The sequence below is a fragment of the Equus przewalskii genome, chromosome 11 (genome assembly GCF_037783145.1).
Source record: "Equus przewalskii isolate Varuska chromosome 11, EquPr2, whole genome shotgun sequence".
In the NCBI taxonomy this organism is placed as follows: Eukaryota; Metazoa; Chordata; class Mammalia; order Perissodactyla; family Equidae; genus Equus; species Equus przewalskii.
The window spans coordinates 557,422-585,321 of NC_091841.1; the positions used below are offsets into that span (position 1 = coordinate 557,422).

General features: G+C 39.4%; 1 long non-coding RNA gene across 2 annotated transcripts in view; it reads right to left on the minus strand.

Moving 5' to 3' along the window:
- LOC103543325 (uncharacterized) overlaps positions 1-27,900 on the minus strand; it is a 68,117-nt gene that overhangs the window by 23,241 nt on the left and 16,976 nt on the right. For both annotated transcript variants that reach the window (XR_011524041.1, XR_011524040.1), the window contains one exon: positions 13,082-13,319. This is a non-coding gene — a long non-coding RNA (uncharacterized lncRNA). The remainder of the gene's footprint in view (positions 1-13,081; positions 13,320-27,900) is intronic.

Here is a 27,900-nt window from a genome sequence, read left to right on the forward strand (position 1 = left end):
TCTACAGCTGAAAGTATACCAACTAATGTCATTCCACAGCATTAAAACTTTATCACATTTTTACAGAACAACATGTATCTTGAGTACTAAATATTAAATGGATGATATTTAATGTTACCAGCTTCAAGATCACTAAAAGTTTTGTTGAAATGGCTTAGAAAATACTGTGGACTGATGAAAATTATAATAAATGAATGGGCTCCAAAGTAAACATGTACACACCAAAATATCCTTTCTGTGCACACTCAAATGTACTTTATAAAAACACATGTTTTGGAAGTCACTAAAGAAAGTGGAAAAGACATTTTGCTCCCAGCCCCACCAGAATACAGGCTCAGACCTTTTTGTCTTCAGAACTCTGACTTTAGAAACCATTATTGCTTTAAAAAAAATCTAATCTCCCCTCTTAAAGCCAGTCAATTGATTTCTTTGGTTTTAAAACTATCTTTATTGCCTAAAATGTTTTTGTCTTTATTTATTTATAAAAGCATTTTCCCCAAAATATTAAATGAGCACATTCTTATTGTAAAAGATGCAAATAAAAGACTAATATACAGAATAAAATATAAAAACCACTCTTTGTCTACATTCAAATCCCACTTTCCTCTCCATAGAAAAATCTCCCTCAATAGTTTGGGTGAATTCTATATATGTACTTATATACATATACATTCAAAAAACTTTTTCTTTTGTAATAATTTTCTTCTCCTTACTGTATCTTCAAGGTTCTTTTTTTTTTTTAGAAATTTTATTTTTCCTTTTTCTTTTCAAAGCCCCCTTGTACATAGTTGTATATTTTAGTTGTGAGTCCTTCTAGTTGTGGCATGTGGGACGCCGCCTCAGCGTGGCTTGGTGAGTGGTGCCATGTCTGCGCCCAGGATTCAAACTGGTGAAACCCTGAGCCACTGAAGCAGAGCTTGCTAACTTAACCACTCAGCCACAGGGCCAGCCCGTAGCTTCAAGATTCTTTGCAGGTTAATACATAGAGGACTAGAGCCGGCGGTGGCACAGTGGTTAAGTTCACACGTTCCGCTTCTTGGCAGCCCGGGGTTCACTGGTTCGGATCCCGGGTGTGGACATGGCACTGCTTGGCTAAGCCATGCTGTGGCAGCTGTCCCACATATAAAGTAGAGGAAGATGGGCACGGATGTTAGCTCAGGGCCAGTCTGCCTCAGCAAAAAGAGGAGGATTGGCAGTAGTTAGCTCAGGGCTAATCTTACTAAAAAATAATAATAATACATAGAGATCTAGTGGATTCATTTGTAACTACAGTTTACTGTTAGTACAGATTACCATAATTTATTCACCCACTGAAAGACAGATAATTTCCAGTTTTTTTGTTATTTCAAAATGGTAAAGCAATGAGTATCTTTACACACACATCTTTGTGCATTTGAGCATTTCTTTCTTTTTTTTTTGAAAGATTTTATTTTTTTTTTCCTTTTTCTCCCCAAAGCCCCCAGGTACATAGTTGTATATTCTTCGTTGTGGGTCCTTCTAGTTGTGGCATGTGGGACGCTGCCTCAGCGTGGTTTGATGAGCAGTGTCATGTCCGCGCCCAGGATTCGAACCAACGAAACACTGGGCCGCCTGCAGCGGAGCGCGCGAACTTAACCGCTCGGCCACGGGGCCAGCCCCTTGAGCATTTCTTAGGAATGGATTCTTAGAAATATAAATATTTGGTTGAAGTACATGTGAATTTTAAAATTTGTTAGATAAATGCCTCTTTGATTTCCCAAAATTCTTGGTTATTGTGCAGGCCCACCAATAGTGTAGAACAGTGTCCATATCTCTGAATACATTCACTAAGAGTTGATATTATTAATTATTTTAATTTTTGCCAATCTGATGGATTAAAATATCTTGTTGGTACAGTTTACATTTCCTTGGTTGCTAATGAGGATAAACTATTCATTTACCATTTTTATTTATTTTCCTCTGTGAATTGACTATCTGTATTCAAAAGCCCTGTTTTCCTTTTGGTAAGTTTATTTTCCTATTGATCTGTAGTAGCATTTTTTTTTGAAAGATTTTATTTTTCCTTTTTCTCCCCAAAGCCGCCTGGTATATAGTTGTGTATTTTTATTTGTGGGTCCTTCTAGTTGTGGCATGTGGGACGTCGCCTCAGCATGGCCTGATGAGCAATGCCATGTCCACGCCCAGGATCTGAACCCTCGAAACCCTGGGCTGCAGAAGCAGAGCGTGCGAACTTAATCACTTGGCCACAGGGCCGGCCCTGTGTAGTAGCTCTTTGTGTTTTGTGGATATTGATCTTTTATTATACATGTTCCTAATATTTTTTCCTAATCTCTCCTTGTCTCACCTGTTTTAAAAATTTATTTATTGAGAGTTTTGTCATACAAGTGCTTATTAAAACTACTCATTCTGGGGCCAGCCCAGTGGCACAGTGGTTAGGTTCACACATTCCACTTTGGGGACCTGGGGTTCGACGGTTCAGATCCTGGGTGCGGACATGGCACCACTTGGCAAGTCGTGCTGTGGTAGGCGTCCCACATATAGAGTGGAGGAAGATGGGCACGGATGTTAGCTCAGTGCCAGTCTTCCTCAGCAAAAAAGAGGAGGATTGGCAGCAGATGTTAGCTCAGGGCTAATCTTCCTCAAAAAAGAAAGAAGAAAGAATATTCTTTCTATTTTTAAATGATATTTTTCTGATTATGGGAAAGTAAAAAATACAGAAAAAGTATAATGAATGAAATAAAATCATTCTTAATTCAACTGACCCAGAGGGAATTGCTGCTAACATTTGGTGTGTTTCTTTTCAGTTTTCCTCTATGTCTCTCTGTATAGTCATTTATGTGCTCTCTATATTCATATATATGTTCATCTATATTTTCATATATATTTTTAATTGGGATAATTCTCTACGTACACCATTGATTATCTTTTTTATTTTTAAATTTTCAAAAAAATTATTTTTAATTGTGGCAAAATATACACACAAAATTTACCATCTTAACCATTTAAGTGTATAGATCATTAATGTTAAGTACCTTCACATTGTTGTGCAACCAACCTCCAGAACTTTTTTCATATTGCAAATCCGAAACTCCATATTCATTAAACAATAACTCTTCATTCTCCCCTCCCCTCAGGCCCTGGCAACCACCATTCTACTCTATGAATTTGGCTCCTCTGGGTACCTCTGTAAGTGGAATCGTACAGTATTTATCCTTTTGTGACTGGAGTATTTCTCTCAGCGTAATGTCCTCAAGGTTCATCCACGTTGCAACCTGTGTCAGAATTTCCTTCTTTTTTAGGTTAATAGTATTTCGCTACAAGTGTACACCACATTTTCTTTATCCATCATCCATCAATGGACACTTGAGTTGCTTCCACCTTTTGACTATTATGAATAATGCTGCTGTGAACGTGGAGGTACAAATACCTCTTCAAGATCCTGCTTTCAATTCTTTTGTGTACATACTCAGAAGTGGAATTGCTGGATCAGATAGTAACTCTATTTTTAATTTTTTGAGGAATTACCATCCTGTTTTTCATGGCGGCAGCACCATTTTATATTCCCACTAGCCATGCACAATGGTTCCAATTTGTCCACATCCTTGCTACCACTTGTTATTTTCTTTCTTCTTCTTCTTATATCCATCCCAAGAGTTGTGAGGTGCTATCTCACTGTGGCTTAGATTTGCATTTTATTAACGATTAGTGATGTTACATATCTTTTCATGTGCTTGTTGGCTATTTGTATACCTTTGAAGAAATGTCTATGCAAGTCCTTTGCCCATTTTTTAATTGAGTTATTTGTTTTTTTGTTGTGGCTGAGTTGTAAGAGTTCTACACATATACTGAATACTCTGTTGATTATATCCCTTTGATGCATAGAAATTTTTAATTTTGATGTAGTCCAATTCATCTCTATTTATTTTTTTCCCCTGTACTTTTGGTTTTATAGCCAACAAATCATTGCCAAACTCAACGTCATGAAGTTTTTCCCCTATATTTTCTCTTAAGAGTTTAATAGTTTTAGCTCTTCATTTAGGTCCGCAATCCATTTTGAGCTGATTTTTTTATACGGTGTGAAATAAGGACCCAACGTCATTCTTTTGCATGTGAATATCCAGTTTTCCAAGCATCATTTGTTGAAAATTATCCTTTCCTTATTTAATAGTGTTGGCAACCTTGGTGAAAATCATTTGACCATATATGATAGGGTTTATTTCTGGGCTCTCTACTCTATTCCATTGGTCTACATGTCTGTCTTTATGCCAGTACCACACTGTTTTGATTACTGTGGCTTTGTAATAAGCTTTGAAATCAGGAAGTGTAAGACCTCCAACTTTGTTCTTCTTTTTCAAGATTGTTTCAGCTATTTGACATCCTTTAAGATTCTATATGAATTTTAGGGTGATTTTTCAACTTCAGCAAAAAATGCCATTGAGATGTTGATAGAGATCCCATTAAATCTGTAGATCAAATTGGGGCAAGAAGGCGGTACTGCATCGACCACTGCATCCATTGCATGTGGACTGGCTGATCCTAAAAAGACTTTGGGTGACGAATCTCTCTTCAGCCAAGGGCAATTTCTGTAGAGGGCCCAGCTAAGGCTATCATCTGCCAATGCTCTTACAGCTGAGGAAGTGAGTGTTTTCAGTCCTAAAGGAGGGAGTCCGAGTAGTACGCCCTGACTTAAAGACTTAAAAAAAACATACTGATTTATATAAGTTAGAGGGTCATTTTTCTCTCTCTCAACAGCCCAAAAGTAGATAGGTCCAGCAGAAAGCAGAATGGTGCTTGCCAGAAGCTGGTGGAAGGGGAGGATGGGGAGGTGTTGTATAAAGGGTACAGAGTTTTGGTTTTGCACGATGAAGAGTTTTGTGAATGGATAGTAGTGATGGTTGCACAACAATACGAATGTACTTAACACCACTTCAGTGTACGCTTAAAAATGGTTAAGACGGTGTTTTCTTTTTGGAGGAAGATTAGCCCTAAGCTAACATCCACCACCAACCCTCCACTGTTTTTTTGCTGAGGAAGATTCGCCCTGAGCTAACATCCATGCCCATCTTCCTCTACTTTATGTGTGGGATGCCTGCCACAGCATGGCTTGATGAGAGTGCATAGGACTTACCCGGGATCCATACTGGTGAACCCCAGGCCACCAAAGTGGAACATGTGAACTTAACTGCTATGCCACCAGGCTGGCCCCATAAGATGGTAAGTTTTATGTTATGTGTATTTTACTACAATAAAAAAATTGGGGGAAAAAAAGTAGGTAGCTGTCAGGGTAGTTCAGCTCCCGACAGTCAAGGGCTCTGAGCCCTTCCATCCCTTGGCTCTCCTAGCTTCTATGTAGCTCTTCTCAAACTTTATTTTTTTTAAATATGAGATTTTAAAATTTATTTAATTTATTTTTTGCTGAGGCAGATTCACCCTGAGCTAACATTTGTTGCCAAACTTCCTCTTTTTTGACGTGAGCCACCACCGGAGCATATGGCCACTGACAGACGAGTGGTGTAGGCCGCCTTCCCAGGCCACTGAAGTGGAGTGTGCTGAACTTAACCACTCGGCCACCGGAGATGGCTCCCCAAACTCTAATATAAATGTGAATCACCAGGGCGTTTGTTAAACTGCAGACTCTGATTAAGTACTCTGGGGTGGGGCCTATTTTAACAAGTTCCTTCTAACAAGTCCTGATGCTGATGCTACTAGTAGCAAGATGCCAGGGCACTGTTTTTGTCTGAATGGTGTGGGTTGTATCACTGTCGGGACTGACTTCCAGCTCAAGAGAAGGGAGAAGAGAGGAAGTGAAGAACGAGCAGTTCCTTTAAAGCAAGTGAGTTGGAAGCTGCACGTATCACCTCTGTTCCTGGTCCACTGGTAAGAATTTAGTCACGAGGCCACACTGAGCTGTAAGTCTATTACTGCAGAAGACAGGCAAGCAGATTTTGGAGGATGACGAACAGTCTTCCAGGGATCTCATTCTAGATCTCAGTTTCTTCATCTCTTGAATCAGGGTCTTTGCACCTCTAATATTCTGGGGTTTTGTGACAGCAAATGTCCTCAACTGTATAAACCTGGATTCCGTGTTGATTTGTTGCTTTCTTGTAATGTGACAGGAAAAGATTTTGTTTTCAGACAAAGAAGACTTTTTATTTTGTTTACTACTCGCTTTTTTCTAATGAAAGTGCATTACTAGATGAACAGGTTTCATCTAAAGGATTTCATCATTGTGAAGACACAAACTGAAGAAACCAGCAGAGAGCTGAGTAGCACCGCAGGAGAATAAGGAGAGATCTAGGAGTTTGGAGGGGAGATCCCAAGGGCTATAAAGCTGAGTGTAACCACGCAGGCCGGATGAGCTGCCTGTAAAAAGGGTTAGAAGCGGAGAAGGCATCTGGTACTCAGAGATGAACTTGCAGGGAGAACAGAACTGGTTCACGGGGTTTGTTATTAAATTTTACTGTGTGTCGTATGACGTAACAGCCAATGCATCTTCTGTACAAAATCTTCCCTCCAGTGCCTTGTAGAATGGGTTTTGAGATAGAAAAAGAAGTGCTTGGTTCTACTGTAAGGGATGAACAAGGGTTGTCACAGGGCTACGTAATGCAGTAGATACTCTCATTTATCTTCAACACTTGCTTTAAAATAAAAAAAGAAGAAAACAACACACCCACACACACAAATACAGGCAGGCTTTCTGCACCCAGAAGGCTGACTGGAGGATGTTTCCACTGGGATGACTTCTTATGAGGGCCTCAGCTTCCATGTCCATGAATTAAGGAATAGTTGAATAATAATGTTTAAGTTTCCTTCCAATTTTACACTTCTATGACTCAAAATCAGATGTTAAACAGAATTTGAGTAAAACTGACTCAACCATAATTTATCAGTTTGGTAGTACTATGAAGGCAGAAATAAGCAGTGGGGAATTGACACAACATAATTTATTCCAGCAAAACACATAATTAAGATATATAGAAAATGAAAGACAAAGGCCTTTCTTGGCTTGGAAATCTATAGCATTGCACCAATTCTTCACTTTGTGCCTTGAGTTATAATTTTGCTTTTGAAAAACAAACATTGTTCTTTAGTGTGTTTTTGCTCTGACTTTACAAGAGGAAGCGTCTTACAAAAGATTATTATATATACACAATAGGTAACAAACACACATGGTACGAAATTTTAAAAGCACAAGAGGGGGCCGGCCCCATGGCCAAGTGGTTGAGTTTGCACGCTCCAATTCGGGAGCCCAGGGTTTCGCCTGTTCGAATCCTGGGCGCGGACATGACACTGCTCATCAGGCCATGCTGAGGCGGCGTCCCATGCCACAACTGGAAGGATTCACAGCTAAAAATATACAACTATGTACCGGGGGGCTTTGGGAAGAAAAAGGAAAAATAAAATCTTAAAAAATAAATAAATAAAAATACAAGAGGTTAGGAGTGATATCAGCATCAAGGGGCAGTGAGTTTCCCAGCAATCTCTCCCCTCCACCAGACAATGAAGAAGACATTCACACTCCAACACAGGACATCCAAACATGACACAAAGACATCTGAGAGACCCACATGGCCATATGATGGAGGGCAGAGGGGCTGGAGCCCCCTCGGGGGAGGTAGAACAGGGTAACAGAAAACCTCACTCCCTCCCCAAAGACTGGGGTCTGGGACTTCAGGAGGCCTCTGTGAGGGAAGGAACAGGGCAGGGGATGTTCATTGTTGGGAACATCAAAGACCCCTGAGGAGCCTCGCTGCCTAGGGGAAAGCCCCTACTGAGGTGAAAGCTAATGTGGGGGTGGGGAGGGACCCTCATCAGGCCAACACCCCAGAGAGCAGATGGCAAGGGCAGAGCGAGAAAACCCCGAGAGCACACAGAAGAAACACCCCTCCCTCTACCCCCCCAGCCCAGCTCCAGCACCCAGCATCTCAGTGGAACTCAGACGGCTCAGAATATGCAGCTCTTGACCCTCACCCAGTGGCAACAGGCGGTAACTGTGACCAAATAATACCACGATGCGCAAAAACAGAGCCACACCCTATAGCAGTATCAAAAATTATATTAAATCTCCAGACCAGAGAGAAAATGACAAGTACCCAGAAATCAGTCCTGAGGACACAGAAATACGTATTCTAAATGACAGAGAATTCAAAATAGCTATCATCAAAAAACTCAAGTTAAAAGAGAATGTAGAGAACAATTCAATGAGTTCAGGAGCCACATCACAAGAGAGATTGAAACTATAAAGAAGAATCAGTCAGAAATATTAGAGATGAAAGACACAATGGAAGAGATAAAACAAAATATGGATCCCCTGAATGCTCAAGTGGACACCATAGAGGAGTGAATCAGCATAATCAAGGAGAGACATGTTGAAATGCTTCAGATAGAGGAAAGAGAAAACTAAGACTAAAAAGAAATGAAGAAAGTCTCTGAGAAGTATCTGACTCAATTAGGAAATGCAATACGAAACTTATAGGTATTCCAGTGTGAGAAGAGAAGGAGAATGGAGCAGAAAGCATGTTCAAAGAAATAATAGCAGAGAACTTCCCAAACCTAGGGAAGATGATGGAAATCCATGTGGAAGAAGCTATCAGATCTCCTAAATATGTCAATGTAAAAAGACCTACTGCAAGGCATATAGTAGTAAAACTGGCAAAAGTGAATGACAATGAAAAAATACTAAGGGCAGCAAAGCAGAGGAAAATAACCTACAAAGGAACCTCTATCAGGCTTTCAGCAGCTTTCTCTGCAGAAACCTTACAGGCTAGGAGAGACCAGAATGACATATTCAAATCTTTGAAGGACAAAAATTTTCAGCCAAGAATAGTCTATCCAGTGAAAATATCCTTCAGATATGATGAAGTAATAAAAACTTTCCTAGATAAACAAAAGCTAAGGGAATTCATAGCCATGAGACCGCCCCTGCAAGAAATCCTCAAGAAGGCCCTCATACTTGAAAGAAAAAAGGGAGAAAGCAGTTACAAAGCTTGGAGTGAGGTGATAAATAGGTAGACAAAAATCTGAAAATTGTAGCTATACATCAGAATAGGCTAGCAAATACTCAAGAATAGCATTAAAGATAAAGGGAAGGAAAACAACAAAAACAAAGATAATCTTGTCATTTTAATCACAAACTCACAACAAAAGATGGAATAAGATGTGAGAAAAACAACGTAGGAGGGGAAGAGGAAAGGGACTGAATCAGTTCAGTCTAAGGAAACAAGAGGCCATCAGAAAACGGACTATCTTTTCTATGAGATTTTGACTACAAACCTCATGGTAACACTAAACAAAAAAAAGCATAACAGAGACACAAAAAATAAATAAGGAGAAAACAAAGAAACACAACATAAAAAAATACAAGTACAAAAACAGGTGCACAGATCAATGGAACAGAACTGAGAGCCCAGAAATAAAACTGCGCATCTATGGACAGCTAATCTTTAACAAAGGTGCCAAGAACATACAATGGAGAAAAGACAGTCTCTTCAATAAATCATGTTGGGAAAACTGGACAGCCACATGCAAAAGAATGAAAGTAGACCATTATCTCACGCCATACACAAAAATAAACTCAAAATGATCAAAGACTTGAAGATAAGTCCTGAAACCATAAAACTCCTGGAAGATAATAGAGGTAGCACACTCTTTGACATTAAACTTAAAAGGATCTTTTCGAATACCATATCTTCTCAGACAAGGGAAACAAAAGAAAAAAATAAACAAGTGGGACTTCATCACACTAAAGAGCTTCTGCAAGGCAAAAGAAACTAGGATCAAAACCAAAAGACAATCCACCAAATGGGAGAAAATATTTGCAAATCACATATCCGACGAGAGGTTAATCTCCATAACATATAAGGAATTCACACAACTGAACAACAAAAAAACAGCTCAATCAAAAAATGGGCAGAGGATATGAACAGACATTTTTCCAAAGAAGATATACAGATGGCCAATAAACACATGAAAAGATGTTCAACATCACTAATCATCAGGGAAATGCAAATTGAAATGACATTAAGATACCACCTTACACCTGTTAAAATGGCTATAATCACTAAGCCTAAAAATAACAAATGTTGGAGAGGGTGTGAAGAAAAGGGAACCCTCATACACTGCTGGTAGGAATGCAAACTGGTGCAGCCACTGTGGAAAACAATATGGAGATTCCTAAAAAACTAAAAATAGAAATACCATATGACCCAGCTATCCCAGTACTGGGTATCTACACAAACAATTTGAAATCAACAGTCCAAAATAACACATGCACCCCTATGTTCATCGCAGCACTATTCACAATAGCGAAGACATGGAAGCAATCCAAGTGCCCATAGACTGATGATTGGATAAAGATGTGGTACATATATACAATGGAATATTACTCAGCCAGAAAAACAGACAAAATCATCCCATTTGCAACAACATGGATGGACCTGGAGGGAATTATGCTAAGTGAAATAAGCCAGACAGAGAAAGACAAACACCAGATGATTTCACTCATATGAGGAAGATTAACAAACACATGGACAGAGAAAACAGTTCAGTGGTTACCAGGGGAAGGGGGGTGGCGGGTGGGCACAGGGGGTGAGGAAAGCACTTGTGTGGTGACAGACAAGAAATAATGTACAACTGAAATTTCACAATGATGTAAACTATTATGAACTCAATAAAAAAATTAAAAAAGAAAAACCAAATCTAACCAAACAAAAAAGCCTTTGGAATATTTTAAAAAGGTTTCAAGACCATCATGGGGTCATATACAATTTTTTGATGTGTGGGACACTGGGAGGACTAAAATCATCACGGCAACATCATTGAAAATGGAAGCTGATGGTCCCACCCTCATCTGATGAGATGCGAAGAAAGAGCCCACCAGACCTTTTATGCTTGACACCCTCTACAAGTTGCCACTCTGGTTTAGAGCTGAAAAATCCCCACTACCTGGGAGAGTCGGAAGACAAGAAGATAGTCTCTCGGCTTACTAAGGTGAATCAAAACCTCCCCAATGGAAACATTTTAAAACGTGATGGTTAGGTTCTGAAGTGCTGACAGCAAAATTACAGTTTAAATAGGTTTGGTGGTCTGAAGACACAGTGACTTACCATTTCTCATTTTTGGGACCAAACCCATTTTCATGTCAGGAAATTCCTCGATTGGAAGATTTAATGAGAGGAAAAGTTAATATTAACCATGGAAGAGATTTTCCTATTCATTTACCTGCCTGGCTTGTATTCTTAGATTTATACATGTATAAATTTATGCATGCCCTTTCTAAGGTATGAATACTTGACTTAAAAGTGTACTGTATGAGCTCTCAAGCCATGAAAAGACATAGAGGAACCTTAAATGCATATTACCAAGTAAAAGAAGCCAATCTGAAAAGGCCGCATACTGCGCAAGCCCAACTATATAAACATTCTAGGAAAGGCAAAATTATGGAGACAGTAAAAATACCAGTGGTTGCCAGGGGTTGAGGGGAGGGAGGGATGAAGAGGCAGAGCCCAGTGGATTTTTAGGGCAGTGAAAATACCTGGTACGATACTATAGTGGTGGATACGTGTCACTATACATTTGTCCAAACTCAGAAAATGTACCACACCAAAAGTGAACTCTACTATAAAAATGAAGACTTTGGGTGATGACGTGTCAATGTAGGCTCATCAGTTGTAACAAATGTACCACTCTGGTGGGGATGTTAATAATGGAGGAGGTATGCACGTGTGCAGGCAATGGGTATATGGGAAATCTCTGTACCTTCCCCTCAATTTTGCTGTGAACCTAAAACCACTCTACAAAATAAAGTCTACTAAAAAGAAGTACAAGGGGCTACACAGGTAAGTGTATCTCTCAGTACCCCTCTCTCCTAGCGCCGCATCCCCTGCAGGCAAGAACCTGTTTCTTGGGTATCTTTGAAGAGGTATTCTCGATATGTGTTAAGTAGGATGTTGTAATGAGACCCTTTCTGTCTTTGTAGCCTCAAAGGTTGGGAGAAAAGAGTAGATACCACATCCACTCACATTCCAAAGAGAGTGGCTGCCTTCCAAACAGGACTTACAACGGCAAGAATCAAAACCAGGCTTTGTGAACCGTGGCCAATCTGGAGAGTATGAAAGCCGTGATGTTGAAGTCGCCAGAGGGGGATATTCTTTGGAGAGGATTGTGTTATTCCTGTCTGTTTTCCTCATGCCCATGGGGGTTAGGAGGATGGTGTTTCCCCTTACCTTAAACCAAAAAAAAGCCTTCAATAAGACCACTTCTAAGGCTGAGCTTGAAAGCATCTCTCAGAGTTTGGGGGAAATGGTGGAAGGGTGTCTGATGCACACCTGGGAAATCTAAGGCGAGAAGCTATGGCTTTAGGACCAAAGAGGCAGAATGGAGAGGTCACACTTCCCTGGGAATGAGTTGCACTGACGCAAGGACCAAGTGGATTCATGGGCAAAAACTAGATTGAAATTGGTTTAAAACAACATCACCCAATTTGGCTGTCCAGAGGGCCATGAGACCCTAAGAGTGTGAGTGTGTGTGTGTGACCACAGACACCCAAGGGCTGAGGGTTAGGTGTGTAAGCGGCCTGCTGGAGAAAAGCATCAACCACATCACAGGAGTTGCAGTCGGATCCCCTAGCTGGGGCATCTCTGAGAAAACCATAGAAGAGGTCAGGAACCAGGACGAGAACTGCAGCTCCTAGAAGGCCCCCAGAACTAGAATCACCTGTTCGTCAGTCAGGTATGACCTTTGCTACCTCTTACTTCTCCCTCTTCTGTCAACCGTGGAGGAGCCAGGGGAGCTCAGAGGAGGAGGGTGAGGCAGGAGACCAAGGCTGCGTCATGGGGAAGTGTCGGCCCATCCCTTCCTCATGCTGAACCCAGAACTGAGCCAGAAGGAGCAGCTCTGGTGACACAGGGGTTTGGAGTTTCAGTTATTTCATTGGACTGGCCAATTTAATTACAAAAATGAAACTATTATTGGAAATAACAGTGTTGAGAGGACTTAATTTTCTTTGAGTGACCAAAAAAGTTATGCTCTTGCACAAGATTTCCTCCAAGGTTGAAGGGAATAGGGAAGGCAAAGACTTGTTTCCTTCTTGTTTTTTACTGACCTGTTCTCGAGTGTGACCCACTGGACAGATTGTTACCAAAGCCTATACATGGATGCTCCTTGCACTGCTCCACACTTTCCTTTTTTATCATAACACAGCTGGGTGGCTGTTCCATATTAGTGCACATAAATTTACCGCATTCTTTTAAACAGCTGCATCGTAGGCCATTTTAAGGATGTACAGTGGCTTATTTTAACTGTTCCGTTTTAGGGTGTTGTCAATATAGTGATGTCTTAATCTGTAAAGAAAAATGTGAACAAAATTAAAAAAAACACTTGAATGCTTCTACTCTACTTAAATAAACACACTTTATAAGTATCTCTTAATTTTATGTGAAATAATATTTCCATTTTAGAGGAACTTTGTTAAAAAAAAAAGACCCTCCTTGCTAAGCTTCAGAGTAATTCACATCACACTTAACCATCTACTAGATAAGGGTTATTAGAAATTGAAAGCTGAAACTGAAAGCATTCAATATTAAGTAAAGCAATTACAATTAAATTAAATTCATTCTGGAACTCGGCTGAGCCACATAGAAACATTTTCCACCTGTTTCAAGTTATAATATTTTAATACTACCTAGGAGAGTCAAAGGAGATCAGTTATTTATTTTGAAATCACTTTTTGTCTTTTTAACAGTTCTGTGCTTATTATGTGTTGGACACTGTTCTAAGTTCATTACTAATGATAACTCACTTAATCCTGATAACAACCTAGGAAGTAAGTATTGTCTTTATACCCAGTTTACAGATGAAGAAACTGAGGCCCAGAGAAGCTAAGTAACTTGGCCAAGTCACATAGCTAGAAAGTGGCAGAGCAAGGATTTGAAGGCAGGAAGCCTGGCTCCAGGGTTCACGATGATAGTCACTACCCCACGCTGTCCCCGGCACATTGACCACAAGTCTGTGACATCACTGCCAGGAGCAAGACTTACGGAGTGCTTTCTTTCTTTCTTTCTTTTTTTGAGGAAGATTAGCCCTGAGCTAACATCTGCCACCAATCCTCCTCTTTTTGCTGAAGAAGATTGGCCCTGAGCTAACATCAGTGCCCATCTTCCTTTATTTTATATGTGTGGGACACCTGTCACACAACAGCGGTGTGTTGGTCCACACCCGGGATCCGAACCAGTGAACCCCAGGCTGCCCAAGTGGACCACGCAAACTTAACCACTGTGCCACCGCACCGGCCCCCCAGAGTGCTTTCTTAAATCCAAAAAGCATGAAAACACAACTGCACAAAGATACACGCACCCCTATGTTCATCACAGCCTTATCCACAATAGCCAAGACTTGGAAGCAACCTAGGTGCCCATCAATTGACAAATGGATAAAGAAGATGTGGTATATGTATACAATGGAATACTACTTAGCCATAAGAAATGATGAAATCCGGACATTTGTGACAACATAGATGGACCCTAAGGGCATTATGCTAAGTGAAATAAGTCAGAGGGAGAAAGTCAAATACCATATGATCTCACTCCTAAGTAGAAGATAAAAACAACAACAATCACACAGAGACAAAGATTGGATTGGTGGTAAACAGAGGGGAAGGGGGGAGGGGGAGGGTGAAAGGGGTGATTAGGTACGTGTGTGGTGATGGATTGTCATTAGTCTTTGGCAGCCCGGGGTTCACAGGATCAGGTCCTGGGTGGGGACCTGCACACCACTCACGAAGCCATGCTGGGCTTCTAAGTAATGGTTTATTACATATAAGTAGATTTGCCTAATAAATCCTCTGCTTCAGAGTTATCCAGAAGGTTGTATCCAACTCTTTGTTAGGTCACCTCAAGGCACAGTACAGTTTGTTAAGTAATACTAGTTTTCTAAAAAGAAATTAAATGTATTATAGTGGGTTACCAAACTACTGAATACACATGGAGCTACCTTTTAAAAATATTCCTGTCGAAAGGGTCCACATATTTTTTGTTACCAAAAACTCCTCTAACTAGAATTAAAAATAAAACTTTAAGGGATAACTGTTGAAATAAATAAATAATTTGGTAATTCCCTTTTGAAAATAAATGTAAATACTACCTTTTTAGTTGCTTAGTAAAATACTTATTACAAATAAGTTATGCTCAAAGTAAGTGTAGTGTATTAAAATATAGATATTCCTTAAAGATCTCTTTTTCTTGGATAAATTTACCCTCTTGGACAAAAAGACTCCAGAATGTGGCAGGTGGATGGTGCCTGTAGTCTCACAGCCTAAGCAAAACAAACTTAGGAACAGATTTTAAAAAATAGATTAAGTGTTTTCTAAGCTACTGCTTGCCTACATTAGCCAGCTGGAGCCTTTAAATAATTTAATCCCTACAACTGCCAGCTCCAACTGGAAGCCGTAACGGGGCCTGGGCTTACTGAGGCTCCGACAGGTGCGGCCTGACCCCGCCTCCCCGGCTCCCCGGCGGATCTGTGACCGTGCGTGTGGAGGACACGATGTTCTTAACCCAACAGGGCGCTAATCACAGTGATCCAGATGCCTCTTGTCCTGTCTTTCACTATCATAGTACCTAAGACATTCCTCTATTTGTTTTCAGAGAAATACCTAGCACAATGTGTGGCGTATGAGTTTGTTTTCAATGTTGCTTGTCTCAGCAAGATCCCTCTTACTATAGTATAAGTTTTGGAAAGCAAATTAATTAATAATTATTTTCTTCCTATTGTTATTGCTTTTTCTACTCAACTGAATTTTCTATATTAGTGCTTACCGAGTACCATTAGAGTTGCTCAGGTTTTTTTCCTTTTGCACATCTATAAGCAGTATAAGAATGTACTTGTTGCTTATGTATTTAAATATATCTATAGAGAAAATTCAGACATACCTTTTATATAATTGAACTGAAATAAGTTTTCCTATCAAGTTAAATTGAAAATCAAAGAAGAAACGACCATTATCATGCCCTTAGTACTCAACATATTACAATATTATAATAAGATCTTTGCTAGACACGCAGCAAAAAGAAGTTTAAAAACCAATAGCTATCTTGATATCCACATGCAAAATAATCAGTTTGGACCCTTACCTTATACCATATACAAAAGTTAACTCAATGGGGCTGGCCTGGTGTTGTAGCAAGTTCATGCGCTCTACTTCAGCAGCCTGGGGTTTGCTGGTTTGGATCCCAGGCAGGGACCCACACACTGCTTATCAAACCATGGTGTGGCAGGCGTCCCACACATAAAATAGAGGAAGATGGGCACAGATGTTAGCTCAGGGATAATCTTCCTCAGCAAAAAGAGGAGGATTGGTGGCGGATGTTAGCGTAGGGCTAATCTTCCTCAAAAAAATAAATAAATAAAATAAATTCAAAATGGATTAAAGACCTAAATGTAAGATCTAAAACTATAAAACCCCTAGAAGAAACCATAGAGGAAAATCTTCAGGACACTAGGTTTGGCAATGATTTCTTGGATATGACGCCAAAAGCATGGGTAACAAAAGCAAAAATAGACAAATGGGACTACATCAAACTTTATAACTTCGTGTATCAAAGGGAACAATCAACAGAGTGAAAAATCAGCTTATAGAAAGGGAGAAAATATTTGCAAATCATATATCTGATAAGAGGTTAATATCCAAAATATATAAAGAACCCTTACAACTTAACAATAATAAAACCAGATAAGCCAATTAAAAAAACGGGCAAAGGACTTGAACAGACATTTCTCCAGAGAAGATATACAAATGGCCAACAAGCATATGAAAAGATACTTAACACTACCAATCACAAGAGACGTGTACTTCAAAACCACAATGAGATATCACCTCGCACCTATTGGGATGGCCACTATCAAAAAACCAAAAAATAAAACATATACAAATAAATATATAATACATATATAAAATAAACATATATAAATAAAACAAAAAATAAAAAATATCCTTGCCAGTATTGGCAAGGATATGGAGAAATTGGAACCCTTATTTACTATTGATGGGAATGTAAAATGCGGGAGCCATTATGGAAAACACTATGGAGGTTTCTCAAAAAATTAAAAATAGATTTATGAATATGAATTACCTATAATTCAGCAATTCCACTTCTGGGCAAATATCCAAAAGAATTCAAAGCAGTATCTCAAAAAGATATTTGCACATCCATTTTTGTTGCAGCATTATTCACAGTGTCCAAGAGGTAAAAGCAACCCAAAGGTCCAGCTATGAATGAATGGATAAAGAAAATGTGGTATATGCATACAATGGAATATTATGTAGCTTCAAAGAAGGAAATCCTGTTACGTGCTACAACACGGATGAACTTCAAGGACATTATGCTAAGTGAAATAAGCCAGTCACAAAAGCATGAATACTGTATGATTCCAAGTAAATGAGGTACTCAAGTTACCTCATTTTGCAAGATGAAAAAGTTTTAGAAGAGATATGTTGTGAAGAGATATGTTGCACAACACTGTGAATAATACTTAACGCTACTGAATTGCACACTTAAAAATGGTTAAGACAGGGGCCCAGCCCTGTGGCGCAGTGGTTTAAGTTTGCATGTTCTGCTTTGGCAGCCTGGGGTTCACTGGTTCGGATCCCGGGTGTGGACCTACACACCGCTCATCAAGCCATGCTGTGACAGGCGTCCCACATATAAAATAGAGGAAGATGGGCACAGATGTTAGCTCAGGGCCAATCTTCCTCAGCAAAAAAAAGAGGATTGGATTGGTGGTGAATGTCAGCTCAGGGTAATCGTCCTGAAGAAAAAAATGGTTAAGATGGTAAATTTAATGATGTGTTTTTTACCATAATATAAATAAGTAAATAAAGATCAATAGCTGACCTATAGCTGCCTTTCTCGCAAAATTCTTTAACACTTTTTTCTCCCCCCACCAAAGGTTTATAGAATTATTTTTCCAACTTTTTATTTTGTTATACTTAAAAACCAAAACACTTGTAAGAACTGTAAATTGAATACTCATCTAGATTCATTTAATTGTTAACATTTGCCACATATGCTTTTTCTCTCCCTCTCTTCCCTATGTATACACATATATACATGTATAGATGCACACATATACATATATAATTATTTTGCTCAATTATTTACAGGTTAGTGGCAGACATCATGACACTTTACTCCTAAATATTTCAGCCTGTATCTTCCCATAACAAGGATATTCTCCTGCACAGTCTTAACGTAATTATTACACTTGTTAAAGAAAAAAATATTCATGACACGTGTCAAAGACACTAAGGCAGACTTTATTCAGGAAAACTACTACAATCGGGTTTTGCAGCAGAGGAGAGAGACTGAGCTCAACTCCAACTCCAACAAAGACATGTGGGCTTTACAGCCAAGGAGCAGGGTGGGGGTCACGGGATGGAAAATCACTCAGAGGAAGCACCAGGGATAAGGAGATTCTGGCTACACCAACTTACCGGGATTCTTGCTGAAGGCAGGCCAGGGTGATAAGATATGGAGGGTGAGGGATGAGGAATTTGATCAGATATCAAGAGTGGCCAGATCCCATGGGTGGGAGATTCTCCATAAGCTGACCTAGCAGGATTCTTGCTAAAACTGTACTAAACGGGCCAGAGACAGAGGCCAAGGTCAGGGGCAAAGTCAGAGGCTCAGAGGAGCCTGACTCAAGTTCAAAGGAAGGAGTCTTTGTCATATTCAGGAAATTTAACATGGATGCTATATTACTATCTACTATATAGTCCATATTCAAATATCCCCAATTGCCCCAACAACGTCTTTTTTACCTGTTGTATTCTGTTTGGTTTTGATAAAGGACATCCGACGAAGATCACACATCGTGTCTAGTTGTGATGTCTCTTTGGATTCCTTTAATCTACAACAGTTCTCACTCTTTTTTTTTTTTTGTCTTTCATAACACTGACATTTTATTTTTAATAAAGATTGGCACCTGAGCTAACAACTGTTGCCAATCTTCTTTTTTTTCTGCTTTTTATCCCCAAATGCCCCCAGTATGTAGTTGTATATTTCAGCTGTGAGTCCTTCTAGTTGTGGCATGTGGGACGCCGACTCAGCATGGCCTGATGAGTAGTGCGATGTCCGCACCCAGGATCCAAACCGGCAAAACTCTGGGCCGCTGAAGTGGAGCACACAAACTTAACCACTCGGCCATGGGGCTGGCCCCACATTGACATTTTTTGAATCAGGACAATTATTTTGCCAAATGTCAATCAATTTGGACATCTCTGATGGTTTTCTCGTGAGCACATCTAGGTTAAACACTTGGCAGGATACTACAGTGTTCATTTGTGTCCTTTTCTCTCAGGGATACGCTATAAAGGGTATATATATATACTCTGCAGGCTTGGCTGCTCAAACTCTGCACATTCCAAAGAAAAGACTGGACCGTCTGACCTGCTCTTGAGAGAACATCTGAGCCCTTGGAATATCCTGCCAGTAGAGGTGTTTTGCAAACCTTGGGCCTTGCATCATCAGTTTGACCAGGTAATTTACGCTACCAATTCACTTTATGGTCAACACTTGTTTTTACAACCCTGAGGCCCTGGGCTATGCCGTACCAGTGTGACCTCTGGAGGTCTGGAGACTGGGTATCTAGGGTCAGTTATATAGGCATGTAACCCAATGTGACAGACCCCCAGTAAAACCCTGGACACCAAGGCTTGGGTCAGCTGCCTCAGTTGGCAACACTTCACACGTATTGTCCCAGGCAGTTACTGGGAGAATTAAGCGCTGTCCATGTGACTCTACTAGGAGGACGCTGGGAAGCTCACTCCTGGTTTCTCCTCGGCTTTGCCCTATGCTCCTTCTCACACTGCTGATTTTAATCCATCCGTATCCTTTTTCTTTTTTTTAAGATTGGCACCTGAGCTAACATCTGTTGCCAATCTTTTCTTTTCTTTTTTCTTCTTCTTCTCCCCAAAGCCCCGCACTACATAGTTGTATATTCCAGTTGCAGGTCCTTCTGGTTGTGCTATGTGGGACATCGCCTCAGCGTGGCCTAAGCCACAGGATCTGAACTGGTGAAACCCTGGGCCACAGAAGCAGAGCACGTGAACTTAACCACTCGGCCGTGGGGGTGGCTCCTAATCCATTCCTTTTGCTATAACAAACTGTAACTGCAAGAACAACAGCTTTTTTGAGTTTTGTGAGTGCTTCTAGTGATCATCAAACCTGAGGGGATCTTGACATCTTGCTTCATTCTTGGTGTTAACTTTGTTCATTCTGCTGCGTTCCTCTTGAATTTCTCTAATGTGAAGATAACTTTTCCCTTTGTAATTAAGGAGTATTCTGTAGAGGGATACCTTGAGACTGTGTGCTTCTCTTCTTCCCCAATAGTCTTTCACCTAATAGTTTCAGTATTTATTGATGATTCTTGTATGAATCAATTATTACAATGGGGCTATAAAATGGTGATATATTTCTCTATAATAACATGGACTCATAGGTTCTTTTTTGTTAACCAATGAGTTATAATCCATTCCCGTTATTATTTATTTTGATGCTCAAATTGCCCAATATTTGACCAGTGAGACCCCTTCAAGCTGGCTCCTGTGTCCCCATGAATTTTTCACACTGCCTTACTTTCTGATACAATAAGATGTTCTGAACTCACCCTGTCTTCCCCTGCCCCAGCCTTGGAATCAACCATTTCTCCAAGTAGCCCTTGTTCCTTTTACTTTCTTTGAATATTAATTCCAGAAAGAGTTATCTACAGCCTCTAGGAGTGATGAATAGCAAACAGTCAAATCTGTCTACTAGGAGGAAAATTTCAGTCTGCTTACAACCTTAAGAGGCCCTGGCTGGAGACGAATCTTTGGATACTTCTTCAGGACATGCATACTATCCTCATTCTCTCACACGAAAAGTAAATGTGTTATGTGTTAACACAATCTGCTCTGTGTCCTATGACCAACACTCTGAGAAAGTGGTCTAACATGTAACAAGATTCCAGAGAAGTCAAATTGTTCTTTTTCTAAGAAGTCAACATCTTCTGACCTTTCAACTGATAATAAATCTGGTCAGAGCAGACTACCAGGGCAGACTACCCCACATCTGCCACTAATGTTTCACTCCAGGGGTTGAGAACCTATTGATCGCGCCTCTTTATTGCAGTGGGACAGCCCATAGTTGGAGTTTGGTTTAATTCTGAATCAAATGGGATGACTGCAGGGCTTTGAGCAATAAGGTAACAAGCTCTGGTTACATTTTAGCGGGATCACTCTGAAAACTGTCTAGAAAGTAGATGGAAGGGGATATGGTAGCGACTAGAAAGCTCTCTGAGTGGCTTACGGCAGAAAGTAGAATTGGTTGAGGGTCCCAGCTGTGGCATTTTGAGGCCCTGCTTCACACTGGCTGCTCTCAGTCCCTGACTGAGCACAGAGATACCAAAGCAGGCCCTCCCCAGGAATCACAGGACTCTTTCGACAGATGACTTTGGTTCAGGGACTTTTCTTAATTGCATAGCAGCCTGGGTCTGTTCCACTCAACCTTCCTTCTCTCCTTTTGGGGTCAAACTTGAATCACAGTCTGACAGCTCTCCTGGCCTCTCCTAATTCCCTTCTCTTTTTCTCCCACACGGGTTTCCATAACAAATTTCTTGTACATTTGCTCCTGTCTTAGCATCTGTTTCTTGTAGTGCTGACATGGGGATCAAAGGCAGAAGCAGGGAGGCCAGTCAGAAGGCAATCACAAAGCCCAGGTGAGACGGCTGTAGCTCAGAGCAGGGCTGGGGCAGCAGGGTGAAGAGACGTGATCAGATTTGGGAGTTCTTTTTTGAAGAAAGAACTTAGTAGAATTGCTAGTAAAGAGAGATGTAAAAGGGAGAGGTCAAGGATGACTGCATTGTTTTTGGGCTAAGCAAGCGGAAAGATGTAGTTAACCATTTTCTGAGATGGTGAAGCCTGAGAGAAGAGCACGCTTGGAGAACAAGCTCAGAAGCTTGGTTTTGGAGCCATTAAGTTTGAGATACTATTAAATTCCCAAGTGGAAATGTCATATAGGCAATTGGTTTAATAAGCCTGGAGAGCAGAATAGAGGTATTGGCTGAAGAAATAAATTTGGGAGTTAGTATATAGCTGGTATTTGAAGCCATGGAACTGAATTTGATCACCAAGGAAAGGACTGAGATAGAAAATGTCCGAGAACTGAGTCCTGGGGTGTTCTAAATTTGGGAGATAAGGAGTATTCAGCAAGAGAGACAAAGAAGGAAGATCATGCAAGTTTAGAACTGTCCTAACTGCCTGGGGAAATTAACTGGCGACCACTGATCTGTTCTCCATTCCTATAGTGTCCCTTTTCCAGAATGTCGCGTACACGGAATCAACTAGTAAGTAGTCTTTTGAGTCTGACTTCTTTCACTAAGCATAATGCATTTGAGATCATCCATACTATTCCGTATATCAATAGTTGTTCCTTTTAATTGCTGAATAGTATTTCTTTATGCAGATCTACCACAGTTCATTTACTCAACACCAGTTGATGGACATTTGGTTTGTTTCCAGCCTTTAGAGATTATGAATAAGTCTGCCATAAATATTTGTATATGGTTTTTGTGTGAAAACAATTTTTATTTATCTTGGGGAAAATATTTATGAGTAGGACTGCTGGGTCATAGGTTAAGTAAGTGCTTAACTTTATAAGACATTGTCAACTGTTTTCAAAAGTTTCAAAAGAATGAAAATCTTTAAATTTTGATGAAGTCCAATTTATCAATTTTTTTATGGATTAAATGTTTTTGGCATCACATCTAAGAACTCTTTGCCTAATCCAAGGTAAAAAAATTTTTTCTCCTTTGCTTTTTTCTAAAAGCTTTATAGTTTTACTTAGGTTTATGATCTGTGTTGAATTAATTTTGTATAAGGTGTGAGGTATAGGTTGAGATTTAGTTTTTAGCATATGGATGTCCAATTGTTCTAATACCAGATGCTGAAAGGCTATCCTTTCTCCGCTGGATTACCTTTACATGTGGTCAAAAATCAGTTGACTGTACTTGTATGGGTCTATTTCTACACATTCTCTTTTGTTCCGTTCATCTACGTATCTGTGCTTTTGTCAATACCAGACTGTCTTGATAGGTCTTCAAATCAGGTAATGTAAGACCTATGACTTTGTTCTTCTTTTTCCTTATAAATTTTAGAATCAGCTCATCAACATACTCAAAAAAATCCTGCTTATATTTCCATTGTAATTGTTTTGAAATACAGATCAATTTGGGGACAATTGACAGATTCATATTTAATAAGTCTAACATTGTCAACGAGCTTCCTGCCATCGTTTTCACAGCTGCATTCTAATGTTTAAAGATCTTTATTATAGGCCAGCCCGTGGCCGAGTGGTTAAGTTCGCGTGCTCTGCTTTGGGGGCCCAGGGTTTCTCCAGTTCAAATCCTGGGCACGGACATGGCACTGCTCATCAAGCTGAGGTGGCATCCTACATGCCACAACTAGAAGGACCCACAACTAAAAATGCACAACTATGTACCAAGAGGCTTTGGAGAGAAAGAAGAAAAATAAAATCTTTAAAAAAAAAGGCCTTTATTAAAGTGAAGCCTAGAATTTATTTATACTTTTTAAGGGAATTTAGTAATTAGGCATTTAAATCCACACTGAGTTTCTGGAAGGCAGAGACTGTATTCTGCTTATTTGTGAATAACAGTGTACAGAAGATTCAAAGTAAAGAATAGGACCTCAATAAAGGCTTGTGGATTAATTATTTAAATATGAGACTTTTAAACAATTCTGATATCCTCAGACATAATGAAAGACTGGGCATATGGAATTTCCATGATGCCAGAGGAAGAAGCAACCAAAAAAGAGCCTTTCTAAAAAGAGCCGTAGTGATGGTCTCTGATGCAAGTAGGAGTAACAGGACAGAAGAAACTATTCTCACACTTTTCACCCATCACAAGACTTAGATTCCCAACATGTCAAGGCAAATTATTTTATAGGTGAGACTCATACAGTGACACATTGTACCTAACTTCTTGCATGTCAATATACACTTACACAAAAATTTGATCCAAAAATGAGAAACTTCTGCTGGAACTGGTTAGGTTTGTTTGTTTTGTCATTCATAAAAACTGCATTTTTTAATTTGGTCTCCACAGTGGATTTCTTTTGAGGATTTGACTTTAGGAGAAAATTAATTACATGATGATGTATTTCGCTAAAACCCCCATATTTTGGATGGTTGTTGAATAATACCATAGCAATCATCATCAACCAATTTTCACATGGCTGTAGGTCAAAGATAGGTATAAAGGATATGTCACGTCCTTTCTGATACACAGATGGTACCAAATTATTTTACCAATTATGTGACCAAGGTAGCCAAAGCCATCATTATTTTCTCTCTGCCATTGTTTGGTTTGATGTGCTTCAAATAAATGATTTTGATGTGAAAAACTAGAGTGCTCAGATTTTTAATCTTTTAAAACCCTTTGTTTCCTTCATTTTAATAAGGCTCTATCAGCAACAAAAGCAAAAATAAACAAATGGGACTATATCAAACTAAAAAACTTCTGCACAGCAAAGGAAACCATCCCAACCTATGGAATGGGAGAAGATATTTGCAAATTGTATATCTGATAAGGGGTTAATATCCAAAATACATAAAGAACTCAAACAACTCAATAGCAAAATAACCCCAAACAATCTGATCAAAAAGTGGGCAGAGAACCTGAATAGACATTTCTCCAAAGATATACAGATAACCAACAGGTAATGAAAGATGCTCAACATCACTAATCATCAGGGAAATGCAAATCAAAACCACAATGAGCTATCACCTCACACCTGTTAGAATGGCTATTACCAAAAAGACAAGAAATAATAAGCGTTGGCAAGGATGTGGAGAAAAGGGAACCTTTGTGTACTGTTGGTGAGAATGTAAATTGGTGCAGCTACTATGGAAAACAGTATGGAGTTTCCTGAAAAAAATTAAAAATAGAACTACCACATGATCCAGCATTCCCCTTCTGGTATTTATTTGAAGGAAACGAAAACACTAACTCAAAAATATATCTGTATTCCCATGTTCACTGAAGCATTATTTACAATAGCCAAGACATGGCTATTGATGGATGAATAGATAAAGAAGATACACATACAAAATGGAATATAATTCAGCCCATAAAAAACAAAGGAAATCCTGCCATTTGGGCCAACATGGATGGACCTTGAGGGCATTATGCTAAATGAAACAAGTCAGAGAGAGACAAATATTGTACGATCTCATTTATATGTGGAATCTAAAAAAAAGAATTCATAGAACTGAGTGGCAGTTGCCAGAGGTGGGGGATGGGGGTGGGTGAGAGTAGTCAAAAGGTACAAATTTCCAGTCATAAAATTAAAAAAAAAAAAGCTTTATTTATACATTGATTGACACAGTGAAACACATCTGGGAAATCTCATCACCATTAACATGGATCAATTAATTGTTCATCTAGCATCATTTAGGAATTGTCCATCTGTGTATCTATAGGTAGTGCCTTTCTATATGACTACCAACTAGTGTCTAGACAAAAATGATAACTTTATTAATCCACTGTCGATTAAATGGGCGTTTTAAATTATTTTTCCAAGTATAGTGGTAGATTTGCAGATTATTTTATTCTCTTTTGTTTTGTTTTTTTTTTGAGGAAGATTAGCCCTGAGCAACATTTGTGCCCATCTTCCTCTATTTTCTATGTGGGACTCCTGCCACAGCACGGCTTGACAGGTGGTGCATAGGCCCGGGCCTGGGATCCAAACTGGTGAACCCCGGGGCCGCCAAAGAGGAGCACGCGAACCTAACTGCTGCGCCACTGGACTGACGCCTATTTTCTTCTCTTTTCAGGCTCCCTTTGGACCCAGAAGAGACATTTGTCAGGCAATTGGCTGGGGCTGGTGGTGCACGCTATGATTAAGGAAGCTAGCAGAGATAAATGAGCCAAACTGGGATGAAAACTATGACCTCATCGACAAAGAGTTCCAGCTAACCAGCACAAAGATAATAAATACATACTTTTTGGAGCTTTGCTTTCTCTCTTTTGCACAAGAGTTTTCTGTACAGTCACTGAAGTATGAAGACATTTTATTCTCTCTACACTCCCAGCAGAACTCTTTGTGCCCGGGATAGCACATTCCATCCTCTGTGTACTATCACCAGTAAACAATGAAATGACCATCGTAGAGCCTAAGTACTCACTGCCTCATAGGAGGAATTTATGAGAGGCTTTGGATGAAAGTCACAGAGTATAGTGGTAGTATTGTACTATTGTGCAGGATATTATTACACCAAAGAGTATGAGGCATACATACTTGACTGAGAGTCTTTTGTGGGCCAAAATCATGTCCTGAAAACAGACATGGCATTTTAGATAATGTAAATTTATGGAGATTGTAGATTTTTCTCCTAGAAAATGAATACATCTTTTATACAATTTCCCGGATAAAGGATAATAACGAAACTGGGAAAGCTAAGTTTTAAAATATTCATTATTTTTACGCAACATCAAGTTGTTTTCAGAGTTGGTGAATCTGTCTTTAAAAATTATTTCTATTTCAAATGAATCATTTGGTGACCAAGCTCACATAAAAGGTGCGGGAACACAGAAAAAGAAGGGGAAAGAGGATGTGAATTGATAATTTATCAAAATGTGATGTGTCAGACTTTAGGTTGCAAAGAACAGAAGTTCATTCAGTCTTAAGGAAAAAGGGGGTTAATTGTAAGGACGTGCGTGGTTTAAAGTTGTTAAGCCATTTCATAACCAAGATAATTCTAGGACTGGTTACACCAGTGTCCACGTGGTCTTTCCTTCTCACTCTCTCCTGGTGTCTCTCTTCCTTCAGCTTCACCCTTTCAGGTAGGGCACCCATGACTGGATGGCTTACTTCATCAGTGTGGACTCTATCTAGTGAGTAGATTCTGACTCAGGTGCCCATCCCTGACAAAAGCACTTAACTTCTCTTAAGAGGCAGTAGGAGGCAGTGTAAACTCTGTGTCATACCAGTTAGTATAGGCCCCACATTTTTAAAAACAAAAAAGAGCCTTCTATAAAAATCAAAGTTGTATATACCCAAAGTTTACTACAATGGAAAAAATGTACCCATATACTGAATACAAAAAAGGACTATGTGAAATAAAAACTGTTCTTCAAAGTGGTGAGATTATAATTGGCTTTTTTTTTTCTTACTCAGTTTTCGCCAATGTTGTTGTTCTAGGGCTTTGACTACGAAAGTTTGAAAAATACTTAGAACAATGAATATAATTTAACAATGCCCAGATGGTTTTTTAAACTGATTATCTCCAGTTTGTTTACCTTTCAAATCATTTTAAACTCAAGCAGCACAGTCAGATTAAATTTAGGAAATGTGTAAAAGATGTGTTTAATTAACGTTCTAATTCAAGATGAGTCAACAGTCATTCCAGCCTCATCATGTACGGGGGAGAATTCATTACTTGGAAATGTTCTACAGACTTTAAAAAATAAAACCCCAGATATATTTGTGTCTTCTCATGAGAGCTTTTCAAATATTTTCCCATCCGTCTACATAGCTGTAGTCATGTTCCTGTTAACCTTATTGTAAAATAGATCGAAATATAAAAAGCAGACTGAAACATCAGGAAAATGCAGCTGTGAGGGTGAGGAGGTGGGGTAAGCTTAATGTATTTAGAGCACGTGGGGACATTACATCAAGTACGACATACACCCAACCTTTTTGACCAATTTTAACTGACACGAGTTTAAAATTAAAAATAACTGTAGAAATCTCCTAAGAATTTAAAAATATCAAATCAGTCGGTTAAAGAGAGCTTTTGCTTTAATATTGTGATGCTTAATTGATTTTTTCAGATCCCAAATGAAAGATCAATATTAGCTTTCATAGCCAGC